Source organism: Dunckerocampus dactyliophorus, chromosome 15 (genome assembly GCF_027744805.1).
Source record: "Dunckerocampus dactyliophorus isolate RoL2022-P2 chromosome 15, RoL_Ddac_1.1, whole genome shotgun sequence".
NCBI classification, from domain to species: domain Eukaryota; kingdom Metazoa; phylum Chordata; class Actinopteri; order Syngnathiformes; family Syngnathidae; genus Dunckerocampus; species Dunckerocampus dactyliophorus.
This window is the reverse complement of record NC_072833.1, coordinates 20327220-20339774: the sequence shown is the minus strand read 5'-3', so window position 1 is coordinate 20339774 and position 12555 is coordinate 20327220. Positions and strand designations below refer to the sequence as shown.

The 12555-nt window shown below is 45.0% G+C and overlaps 1 pseudogene; it reads right to left on the bottom strand.

Annotated features, from left to right (window-relative positions):
* Positions 1-239: 239 nt before the first annotated feature.
* Positions 240-5041, bottom strand: LOC129195014 (piggyBac transposable element-derived protein 4-like; annotated as a pseudogene).
* Positions 5042-12555: the final 7514 nt, after the last annotated feature.

Sequence of the window (12555 nt, the reverse complement as noted above, 5' to 3'; positions counted from 1 at the left end):
TATATAAAGTCATAATCCACCACCAAATACTGAACAAGAACAACAAACACTTTTCAAAACAAACAAGAACAACGAACACTTTTCAGAACTTTTTTTTTTTTTCAGCAGTTTTTGCAGCTGCTCCTCATGTGTTTGCGGCAAATGGGGGTACCACACTTTTCGCATGCATTGGATGCAATGAGTTTGTCTGTGCAGAGGCCACATTGTTTTCGCTTGGGCGAAGGAGTGGCCTCTTGTTGCTACACTGCAGCCTGCACCTCACCTGCAGAGGTCTGTGGCTTTCTCCGATGAACCTCTGGCATGATCAACGCATTGCCGACATCCTCGAGGAACAGCCTTCTTCTGTAAAGTTTGTTGGCGTTCCAACCCGGGTTCACAGAGGTGTACAGCAAAAAGGCATTGAAGGCCGAAATGTCCAGCATGTGGTAGAAAAGGCACATTGGCCACCGTTGTGCTCGCCAGCGAGTTTGTATTTGTACTTTATTTATCCCACAGCGGGGAAATTCACTTGTTACAGCAGCAAACAAGATACGCAAGTAAAGAATACAGTGTAAAGAATACATAGTGACTACAGCATGGTTCAGGTGGTGCAGGTGTTATAGAGCCTGACAGCGGTCGGTATGAAGGACCTACGGAACCTCTCCTTCTTACACCGTGGATCTAACAGTCTGCTGCTGAAGGAGCTGCCCAGGGAAACAACAACAGTGTCATGTAGCGGGTGAGAGGTGTTGTCCATGATGGATGTCAGCTTAGCCAACATCCTTCTCTCCCCCACTTCCTCCACGGAGTCCAGAGGACCGTCCAGGACAGAGCTCGCTCTCCTGATCAGACTATTGATCCTGCTCCTGTCCCTTTCCGTGCTTCCCCCTCTCCAGCAGCCCACAGCATAGAAGATGGCTGAGGCCACCACGGAGTCATAAAAGGTCCGTAAAAGAGTCCTGCACACACCAAAGGACCTCAGTCTCCTCAGCAGGTGTAGGCGACTCTGGCCCTTCTTGTAGAGGGCGTGGGTGTTGACGGACCAGTCCAGTTTGTTGTTAAGGTGAACACCCAGGAATTTGTAGCTGTCTACCAACTCTATGTCCGCTCCCTGGATGTTCACCAGTGTGAAATGGGATGTTTTCCTCTGGAAGTTAATGATCATCTCCTTTGTCTTGCTGGTGTTGAGTTGTAGCTGGTTAAGCTCACTCCAGCTGACAAAGTCCCTGATGACCGTCCTGTATTCCAGATCATTCCCCTCTGAAACACAACCAACGATGGCTGTGTCGTCGGAGAACTTCTGGATGTGACACTGTGTGGAGTTGTGTGTGAAGTCCGAGGTGTAGAGGGTGAAGAGGAAAGGGGAGAGCACCGTACCCTGAGGGGCACCTGTGCTGCAGAGTACCATGTCAGACACACAGTGACGGAGCCTCACGTACTGTGGTCTGTTGGTGAGGTAGTCTATAACCCATGCAGTCAGGTGTTGGTCTACTCCTACACTCTCCATCTTCACTCTGAGTAGTGACGGCTGAATGGTGTTAAAGGCACTGGAGAAGTCAAAAAACATGACCCTCACAGCGCTCCCGCTGTCCTCCAGGTGTAGCAGTGATCTGTGCAGCAAGTAGATCACTGCGTCGTCCACTTCGATCCCAGGCCGGTAAGCAAACTGCAGGGGGTCCAGCTGAGTGCCCACCAGGGGTCGCAGGTGCTGCAGGATAATCCTCTCCATGGTCTTCATCAGGTGAGAGGTCAAAGCAACAGGCCTGAAGTGGTTAGGCTCCTTGGGACGCGGTGTCTTTGGTATCGGGACCATACAGGAGGTCTTCCACAGGGCCGGGACTTTCTCCAGGCTCAGGCTGAGATTGAACAAGTGCCTGAGAACTCAACAGAGCTGGTCAGCACCGTCCTTGAGGATTCTAGGGCTGATGCCGTCCGGTCCCGGGGCCTTCCTTGCCTTGATCTTCTTCAGCTGACTTCTCACCTGATCATCAGTTATGGAGAGGGGGGTAGAGGATGGCTGGGATGAGGATGTGGGGGTGAAGAGTGGTGAGTTGGTAGGGGGGGCAGACTCAAATCTGTTGGAAAACAGATTGAGTTTACAGATTGAGTTTACACATATTCAACAGAGTTGAGTATGTGCCACACGCCTGCAAACACACACACACACACACACACACACACACACACACACACACACACAAAACATCAGATGACATCAATGACAAGACAGCTTTGATAAACACTTTGTGACAAAGACAAAACTTGTGCTTACCTGGTCCAGGTGGTCCACTGCTCCCTTAGATTTATTGTAATCCAATATGATTTCGGGTTTTCTTTTGACCCCGTTCTCCACTTTAGGCTCCTGGTGTGCTGTGCTGAGCACCAGCACATTTTTCCCTTTTTTGGGGACGTATGAAACCAAAGCCATGTCTTTGGTGAAGCAGAAAATGCTCGAGAGGGGCTGCCTTCCTGTTGTTTGTGTCACTTGTGCAGGGAGCTCCGGCTTGTTCCTCCTTACAGTACCCACAAGTGAGTTTTCTTTTTTTTCAGTTCTGCTGCAAGGGGTATTGATGTGAAAAAGTTGTCCACTGTTATTGTGTGCCCTTCCAGCGCGTCAGTGAGTCCCAGCACCACACGCATTCCTACATTGTGTTCACGCGTGCCCCCTAGAGGCTTCCCGGTGTAGACCTCCAGCATCAATGCGTAGGAGGTTCGAGCGTCACAGAGGTCCCAAATTTTTATGCCCTACTTTGCGGGCTTTGACGGCATATACTGTTTGAAGCTGCAGCGTCCTCTGAAGGCAATTAGCTGCTTGTCCACGCACACGTCATGTCCCACGTTGAACATTTTCTGCAGCCGGAAATTCCAGCTGCTCCACAAATCTGATATCGGCGACAGTTTGTTTGCATGGTGCCGCTGTGGTCTAAGCAGCTTATCATCGAAACGTAACATTCGGTTGATCTCCATACACCTTCAATGAGCCATTGCGTCGGGGAACATCGGACGCCCGCTCTTGACGCCCCACAAGCTGCTCGTCGCTTCATGCCTGGACCGGTACATTCCAGCCAGGATCAGCAGCCCGATATACGCCCGCAGCTCTTGGGGCGTGAGGGGAGACCAGTTGTTGATCGTTCGGAGCCCTTGGAGGTTGGTCATTTCGACTATTTTCGCGACGATCTCCTCATCCACAAACAACGCAAACGCCGTCTCTGGGCTGCTGATCCTGGCTACTGCATACAACGTGGGGCCAGGCGTGGGAATTCGTGCAGGGATGTAATGTCCAGCCACTTCGCTGGTTGGATGCCACATCACTTTTTTATTTTTCGAGCTCCATACCGTATGAGCGGCGCTGCCCGATGGATCCTGGTCCTGCCCGACCTCTTCCGCAGCATCATCCGAGGCTCCCTCCTCTTCTTCCCAATCGGAGCTGTCCTCCTCGGTGTTGTCGTCAGCATCAGGCTGATAATCGGGCGAAAACTCCCCCGATGACTCATGTTCTGACGTTTCAGAACCGGAATCGTCTTCGGTGTCAGTTGCCAAAATTGCTCGAAGGGCTTCATCTTTGGTAAAAAAAAAACTTTTTCTGCACTCTGCACTTTCTGCCGTTTCTGCACTCTCCAGCGTCCAACTCACTCTGGTGGTTGTGCGAATAGCTCAAGTACCACCACACCCCCACCTTGACCAATCGCGGGCTAATAAATTCAAATTCAAACACGAGGCGGACCAATCATAGTTGAGATTCAAAAATGTAACTCATTCATGTTTCGAAATCTGAGCCAATCTCTATGCAGAACATCCGTTTGAAATAAAGACGCTCACATGCGTATGGCGTAGACGTACAAAATTCAAAAGATAACACTTTATTTTTTGAAAAAGAACTCGGCCAGTTATGTCTGGAGGTCCCCACCAAGCCCTACTAACAACCCGACCGGAATTGTTGTACATCTATGCATCGTTTTGGAGCCTACTGCAAACAGGCAAAATCATTTGCGAGCCTCTGGCGCCACCTAATGATGAAGGGGTGTAAATGCTCTCAACACAAAAATTTGGCATATACGTCTGTACAAGCATAAATAAAGCAATTGATGTGGTAATCGCGTGCTTTATTTTTTGCTCACTTTATTGTGACCAAGAGGTCATTTGAAAGACTCAGAACATACAAATTGATCTGGTATTTTATTTGGTAAACTTTATTTGATAATGTGGGCATATTTTATTTAAATTTATTATTTTCATCAAAAAGAGTCATTTTGAATTTTGGGTGTACATATTGTAAATAAATTTATGTTCATCTGTTATATTTAAAATACAGTTGTGGAGGTTTTTATTACAATTGGACAGAAATATACATTGCAAATTATTGTGTACAAAACACACAAACTCAGGCCCAGTCTTATTGTATTAATCACTCCAGTATTTATAAATTAACTACATGAGACCTGGGTTACATAAAATGGAGGCACCGGTGGGATTATTTTACTCAATGTAAATAAAAATAACAGGCAAAAGTAATTTGACCCCACAACTTTAGAGCATTAACAAATGTAACGTGTCACATAAGTTCAAACTATATACAGCATGGCAAACAAAATAAGCAGTCCATCACAACTTGAGCTGGTCAGCTGGTGTAAAGGAGAGGCAATAGATGTAAGACACGCTCTCCTATTGTATAGAGTAACTGTAGGTGTTTCGAAAGACGAGATTGAACAAACAGCAGGGTCTATCAAAGCTTTAGGGAAAGTTGTAGTTAGAGGCAAAATATTTCAACCTCAACAAAAGTCACTGATGGTGTTATGTGAATGTCGTGAAGAGACACACCCGTCTAGAATCCCACCTGAGATAATACCTGTAAGTGGAGGAAGTAGTTGGAAAGCAGTTTATTATATTGAGCCCCATCTTGATAATTTTGAAGAAAAACTGCTCACCTTTTTGCACAGTGAAGGGAAAACCATAGAGGATGTCAAGAAGACTTGCCCCCGCCGACATATGTGAGGCGGCATATACAGCAACTGCTAGCCGCTGGAATTATCACAGAGTCCCGCAGCCCTTATGCCTCACCCATCGTCGTAGTCCGCAAAAAGAATGGGACAGTAAGAATCTGTATCGACTACAGAACACTGAATAACCTCACAACACCAGACCAGTACACAATGCCGCGCATTGACGACGAACTGGACTCCTTGTCAGGAAGCTAATGGTTTTCAGTGTTGGAGCTGCGTAGTGGATACTACCAAATAGAGATGGCTGAGGAAGACAAAGAAAAAACAGCGTTCATTTGTCCACTCGGTTTTTATCAATTTGAACAGATGCCACAGGGAATCACAGGAGCACCTGCAACCTTCCAACGCCTAATGGAAAAAGCAGTGGGAGACATGCATCTCTTAGAAGCCCTTGTGTATTTGGATGACATCATGATTTTTGGCAAAACGCTTGAAGAACACGAGCGACGCCTTCTCAAAGTACTGGACAGACTCCAGGAGATTGGACTGAAGGTCTCTATTGATAAATGACAGTTTTGTCAACCTCAAGTTAAGTATGTGGGTCACATTGTTTCTGCTAATGGAATAGCTATTGATCCAGAAAAGGTAGCAGTTGTAAGACATTGGAAAGTGCCCAAGAGGTTTGTTGCAAACTACTACTCTGTTGTTCGCCCTCTTTCCGAGCTCACTAGGGGTTATGCACCGACATTGCGAGACCCCCAATTCCAGAAGAAAGTAGACTCCAACAAAGCATATTTCAAACCATCAGAGCCGTTTGGAGAACGTTGGACTCAAGCCTGTCAAGATGCTTTTGAGCAAATCCGTGATTGCTTGATTCATGCGCCAGTTTTGGCATTTGCTGACCCTACAAAGTGTTACATCTTGCATGTGGATGCCAGTATGAATGGCCTAGGTGCAGTTCTGAATCAAGAATATCCCGAGGGCCTTAGGCCAGTAGCTTTTGCCAGTCGTAAGCTTAAAGATTCAGAGCATAACTATCCAGTTCACCAACTAGAATTTCTAGCATTAAAGTGGGCTGTCGTGGATAAATTCACGACTATTTGTATGGAGCTCAGTTCATTGTAAGAACAGACAACAACCCATTAACGTATGTGTTGACAACTGCTAAACTCAGTGCAGTAGGACATCGCTGGCTTGCAGCCCTTGCCACCTACGATTTCACCATTCAGTATTGTCCTGGTAGGCACAATATCGATGCTGACTTGCTGTCTCGACAGAATGGATCAGAGGAAATCAAAGAGTGGACTAGTGTTCCGCCTGCTGGTATCAAAGCCCTCTGCAAACGAGCCTGCATCAGTGATGAAGCCATGGTACCTGAGAGGTTGGTGGATCATTTAGGTGCCCCAGCCACAGCAGTCCCAGAAGCTTATGCGTTCCCTGTGAACCTGAGCATCAACACACTTGAACAGTTAAGCTTGAAAGATATACAGACAGCACAAGACATGGACCCATCAATTGGATCATTGAAGACAGCTATGGAGAACAACAAAAAGCTGACTCACTCCAAAACAAATTCCCCAGAGACCATGTTACTCCTCCGTGGAAGTCAAAGGTTGGAGTTAAAGGATCAAGTACTCTATCGAGTCAAAGAGAAATTGTGTGGTAAACAGATCCGACAACTTGTCTTGCCCACAAGGTATCGCTCTATGGTGTTAAGATCGTTACACGACGAGTCAGGACACATGGGAGTGGAACGTACTACTGAGTTGATCAAGGACAGATTGTATTGGCCGAGGATGACTATTGAGGTCAAGCAGTACATCCAAACCTGTGGAAAATATATTTCACGAAAGACACTTCCTCAACGTGCCTCGCCCTTGAACCAAATAACAAGTAATGGCCCCTTAGATCTAGTCTGCATCGACTTTTTGCAGATTGAACCTGATTCAAAGGGTATTGCTAATGTGTTGGTTGTGACAGATCACTACACACGTAATGCGCAGGCTTTTGCCACCAAGGATCAAAGAGCCATCACCGTTGCAAAAGTGTTGTGGGAAAAATATTTTGTGCACTACGGCTTACCTGCACAGATACACTCAGATCAAGGCCGAGATTTTGAGAGTCGTTTGATCAAGGAGCTCTTGTCCATGCTGGGAGTCCGGAAGTCATGCACATCCCCTTACCATCCCCAAGGTGATGCACAACCTGAAAGATTTAACAGAACTCTTCTGGCAATGCTAGGTACTTTCGACACCTTGAAGAAACAGTGTTGGAGCCAGTATATCACTTATCTGGTACATACATACAATTGCACGAGAAATTACTCCACAGGATATTCACCTTACTATCTCATGTTTGGAAGAGAAGCAAGGTTACCCATTAACATCTGTTTTGGCATTTTGCCAAATGGTGAATGTGAGACCTCATACCAACAGTATGTAGACAGGATGAGAAAAGAGCTGCAGAACGCATACCAACTCGCAGCTGACGCCGCCACCAAAAGTCACCTGAAAAACAAAGCACACTATGACCACCGTGTGACAGACTTACCTTTTTAGAAAAGGGAGACAGAATCCTCATCCGAAATGTTGGACTAAAAGGCAAACATAAACATAAGATGGAATTCAACACCGTATGTAGTTGTGGAGAAGTTTCCTAACCTGCCTGTCTACAAAGTCAAACCAGAACATGGATTGAAGGTCATCAAAACTCTCCATCGATATCATTTATTGCCCATCGGTTATATGGTCAGGATGTCTAATCCTTCAGACGAGATGAGACTCAGCAGGAGACCTGTTACGAGATCCCAAAGATCACAAAAAACTAAGCCTGCTGATCCAGTAGAGGAAAGCGAAAGATGTTCATCAGACTCAGAGTTTGAAACCATCCAGAAATCTCCAGGTGTTGACATGGATGAGATCAGGAGACAGCTGACAATTGCAAATCAATACCCTGTTGAGAATGTGAGCAATGAAAGCTCTGAAGAGGATGAAAGATCTGAGGATGATGTCTTAGAAAACAGACAAATTAGAGAACCAGAATGTGAGAAATCATTTCAAGATAATACACCTCCTGTGTCAGACTCTGATGTCCAAGAGACACATGATGATTTTGTGGAAGAACAAGCTTTATCAAGAAGATCCAGAAGTCACAAATCCTCCAATGAAAGTGCAAGTGAAATAAGTGAGACTGATACATCTCCCAAAGTCCGAAAATCTCAGAGAAGAACAAAAGCTGTCATGAGGTTAACTTATGATAAACCCGGTAATCAGTCGTGTGAGCCAGTTACCATCATGCACCACGGCATGGTCATTCAACTTAAGTTAAACCCTCAAGACCAAGAACCAAAGACAAAAAACAAAACATCTAGAAAGTTCTCAGAAGGAAAGAACCATACATTGAAATTAAAGAAAGAAAGAAAGTGTGATGAGGACATCCACACAGTCAGAAGGGGGAGGATGTAGCCCTGTATAAAATTATTCAGCATACAGTGGATAATAGGAAGTTACTTATTGTGATAAAGCATTAAAAGAGTTCATAATATTCAAATTGGTTCAAAGATATAAATCTAATATGTACAGTTTCATAAGTTAAGCTATTCACAGTTGAATAGTTGAATAAATAACGTTTCATGGTCATTTGCAATATCTGTTATTTGAAAGTGCGGTTGATGTGCAACATGTATTTGTTGTTTTTCTAACTTGTTAGTAGATTCACCTGTCAATCATTTCATGTTTGTATTGTCATTTGGTCTCTGTAAATGTGACAGCCAATCCAAAGTGTTGGGGGCGGGACTAAGAAAGTGCAGGTTAGACAGAGGGAGCGGGAAGCAGAGAGACGTTATAGTCGGGAGAGTGCACAACGAGACATCGTTAAGTAGTAACAAATAAGTTTATCATCAAAGGTCGACTACCCGTGGTCCTGATATTAACTTCTTGTGAACTGCAAAAGGAGATGATGCTTTCCCGGTGGATGGGCTCTGCTGTTTCTGCTGTGCTGCTGTGCTGTGTTCTTGCCCTGTTTGCTGTATTTCGGATATGATTATGGGCTGGGCCTGCTGAATGATGCTGCACTGCCTTGCGTGCTGTTGGATGCTAAGTGTGCTAACATCAAAGAGAGCATCTGAAGACTGCATATCCACACGTTATCGCTATCCCTAACCACTCATAAGGATTCGTGAGTACCCAATTGACTTATTGTGCACGTGCTTTTATTTTCTGCTCTTCTTGAGTGAAGTGGCCATTTTGGTTTGTAGGCCTCACCGCACCCAAGCAACGACACAGGCCTGCAACTGGTTGAACTAAGTTTGAACTGGGTTTAAACAAGGAAACTAAATATTGGTACTGTTTGGACACTTTGAGTTATTATTGTGCTTTATATTTTGCTCACTTTATCGTGACCAAGAGGTCATTTGAAAGACTCAGAACATACAAATTGATCTGGTATTTTATTTGGGAAACTTTATTTGATAATGTGGACATATTTTCATCAAAGTGTCATTTTGAATTTTGTGTGTACATATTGTAAATAAATTTATGTTCATCTGTTATATTTAAAATACAGTTGTGGAGGTCTTTATTACAATTGAACAGAAATATACATTGCAAATTATTGTGTACAAAACACACAAACTCAGGCCGAGTCTTATTGTATTAATCACTCCAGCATTTATAAATTAACTACATGAGACCTGGGTTACATACATAACTTCTTAGAATATCTACATGCAGAGCTAAGTTTTAAAGACAAGGGAGACTTAGCCAGGACAAAAGGTGATGCAGAAGTCAAACCTAGTAAAGAAAAGCACTCCACCGCGCCTGGTGAGGCGCAGGGCGGAACGGATGTGTGAGAGGTTTCGATGGTCTGTGAAATGATGAAGGGGTGAAGCTCCCAAAGGGCAAGGGCCAGTGCCTCCTCCCGAAGGGTAAATATGACCGCCAGGAACTCCTGGTTGCCAATGTCAGTTCTCAGCAAGTGAAAGGCATCTCGAGAAAAGGGCGCAGAGGTGCAGCCTCTGATCGGAAATGGAGAGCTGTGGAGAGCAGGGCCACGGCCCCGACCCCTGTGTCGGACATGTCAACCTCAACAAAAAATGGAAGAGAAGGGTTAGGGTGAACAAAAAAGATTTAAGACGCTGGAAGGCCAGGTTGGCCTTCAGGGACCACAAAAAGGAACCTTGGATGATGTAAGCTTGCTCAGAGGTTCTGCAAGCTTACTAAAGTCACGTATAAAGTGACGGTAAAAACTGGCAACCCCCAGGAACCTCTGCAGAGGCTTCTTTGATATAGGAATGGGCCAGTCGACCACTGCCTGGATCTTACAGGGTCAGGTCTAAGTTGCCCCTTCTTTTACACTTCTGGAGCTTGACGAACAGCTGATTCTCCAATAGTCTTTGCGGTACGAGACGAACGTGCTGGCGATGTTGTTGGATCGAACAAGAGAAGATGAGAATATAATCCAAGTACACAAACACAAAATGACCAATCATATTGCGTAGAATGTCATTAAAGAGGCATTGAAACACGGCAAGAGCATTAGTGAGGCTGAAAGGCATAACACAATATTCAAAATGCACCAAAGCAGTGTTTAAAGCCATTTTCCACTCATCACCCTTCAAGATGATAGGCGTTGAGTAAATCCAGCTTGGTGAAGATGATCGCATCATGAAGAAACATAAAAGCGGAATCGAGGAGTGGAAGAGGATATTTATTTCTGACCGTAATTTTATTAAGACTGCGTAAGTCAATGAATGGACGCAACGTACTGTCTTCTTTCAGCAAAGGGAGCGGAAGAAGGGCGGATGTGCCCGGGGATGAGGGTGGAGGAGATGCACTCCTTGAGTGCACGTTGTTTGGGTTGAGAAATATTATAAAGCCGAGAGGAGGGGAGCGGCGACCCGGGTTACAAATCTATAGCACAATCATAAGGGGGGTGGAGAGGAAGAGATGTGGACACAGAGGCCAGATCAGGAAGAATTGAGAGAGGGAGGACTGGCTGAATTGACGGGAGGAAAGGTGGCATGGAGACGATGGCTATGATAAAAGGTACTCCAAACAGAAACTTTGAGACCCTTCCAATCAATTATGGGTCGGTGACCCTGAAGCCCGGGAAGACCAATCACCAAGCACGCTGAGTGAGAAAGGTTAACAAGCTCGTGATGATTACCCTAAAGTAACAGGGTGTGTGTCTGATGACTAACACTAGCCAGGTGGCGCCCAACAAAAGAGCGAACATTTTTCTGGCGATCTGTCGCCACAATGGGAATATTAAAACAATTAACTGGCCTACTGTCAATTAAGTGCTCACCAACCTCCGAGTCTATGAGTAGGGGTGTCACGAGACACTCAGTTCACGAGATGAGATGATACATGAGATTGGGTCAATGGGTCTATTGGGTCTATTATTTTTTAAGAAAAGTAAAATAAAAAAAATATTTGTATTTACTTTGTCAACCAAACGCCTCAGTGAGAGTTGACGTGCAGTTTTTTCCCCCTGGGAAAACTGTGTTGGTTATGTTTTCAGTGGGGCAGTTGGTTGCGTTGCCCTTTTGTTGCCACCACTTTTGAACAAATTCCGCAGAGTGGCTCGTCCGTATTGATGGGCTCACCTTGCTCATTTTGGTTTGGAGCCAAAACATTTTAACACAGGGGCTGTGGCATTTGGTTTTGCAAGCACCTTTTCCCTCCTTTCTACTACAGTACGTTACCTTGCTTTGCTCCTCACGAGGCAACACTCTTGTACTGTGTGTATGCTAGCTGCCCCGCCTCCCCTCACAGAGACAAAGACTGTATGACTGACAAGAGAGCTGACTTCGTTGAAGCCGTTGTTTTATGAAGCAAACGTATCCAGGGGCTGAAAACAAGCACCCAACAAGTAAAAAAAAGTAAACCCTCTTCGTGTCTGTTTGCACGCAAGAGAAGAGGAAATCAGACACGCATGCACATGGCAATATATACAGAAATCTCTTTTGTGCCTAAAGAGGACACCAGTCTAAATGCTGCAATTTGAAGAAACTAATCAATGTGTGCATTTTAGCGTCTAACCTTGCCGTTGACAGAATGCACTCGCGGACAGGGAGGAGAGTGAGAGAGCCAGAAGAGATCACTGGCTGGGGCCAATAACAACTCAAGATCTTTTAAAGCAAGGAGTTTGTGTCAGCAGTGGCATAAAGCCTCAAATGAAAGGAACAACCAGCAAGCAAAAGTCGAAAAACAGTTTTTCTGATAATTTTGCACTAAAAAATTAAATAAATTATTGAACAATGTGTTTCCCATGTATTCGTATTACTCCATAACATGCAATGCATCCAAATAGTAGAAAATTGTACTTGGCCAAAGCAAACTATTTGGTTGAATCAAACGATTGATTGATTAAAAAAACAAAAACAGCAACTCTTTTAGCAGGGCTTTATAGTCATGCTGACTATTCAATTGATAGTAAAAGAGATCTCTAAGGTTGCAGATGCGCGTAAAACGAGCAAATAAATCAGACGCAAAGGAACAGGCTGTCCTCGACTCCTTGTGAATCTGGCATTGTGTGGCATCTCTTTTGTGCCTCCACGTCACGCCTCCAGGGGTCGCCTTGGCAACATGTTTTACAACTGGCAGCCTTATAAATACACCACTGACTCCTGCAA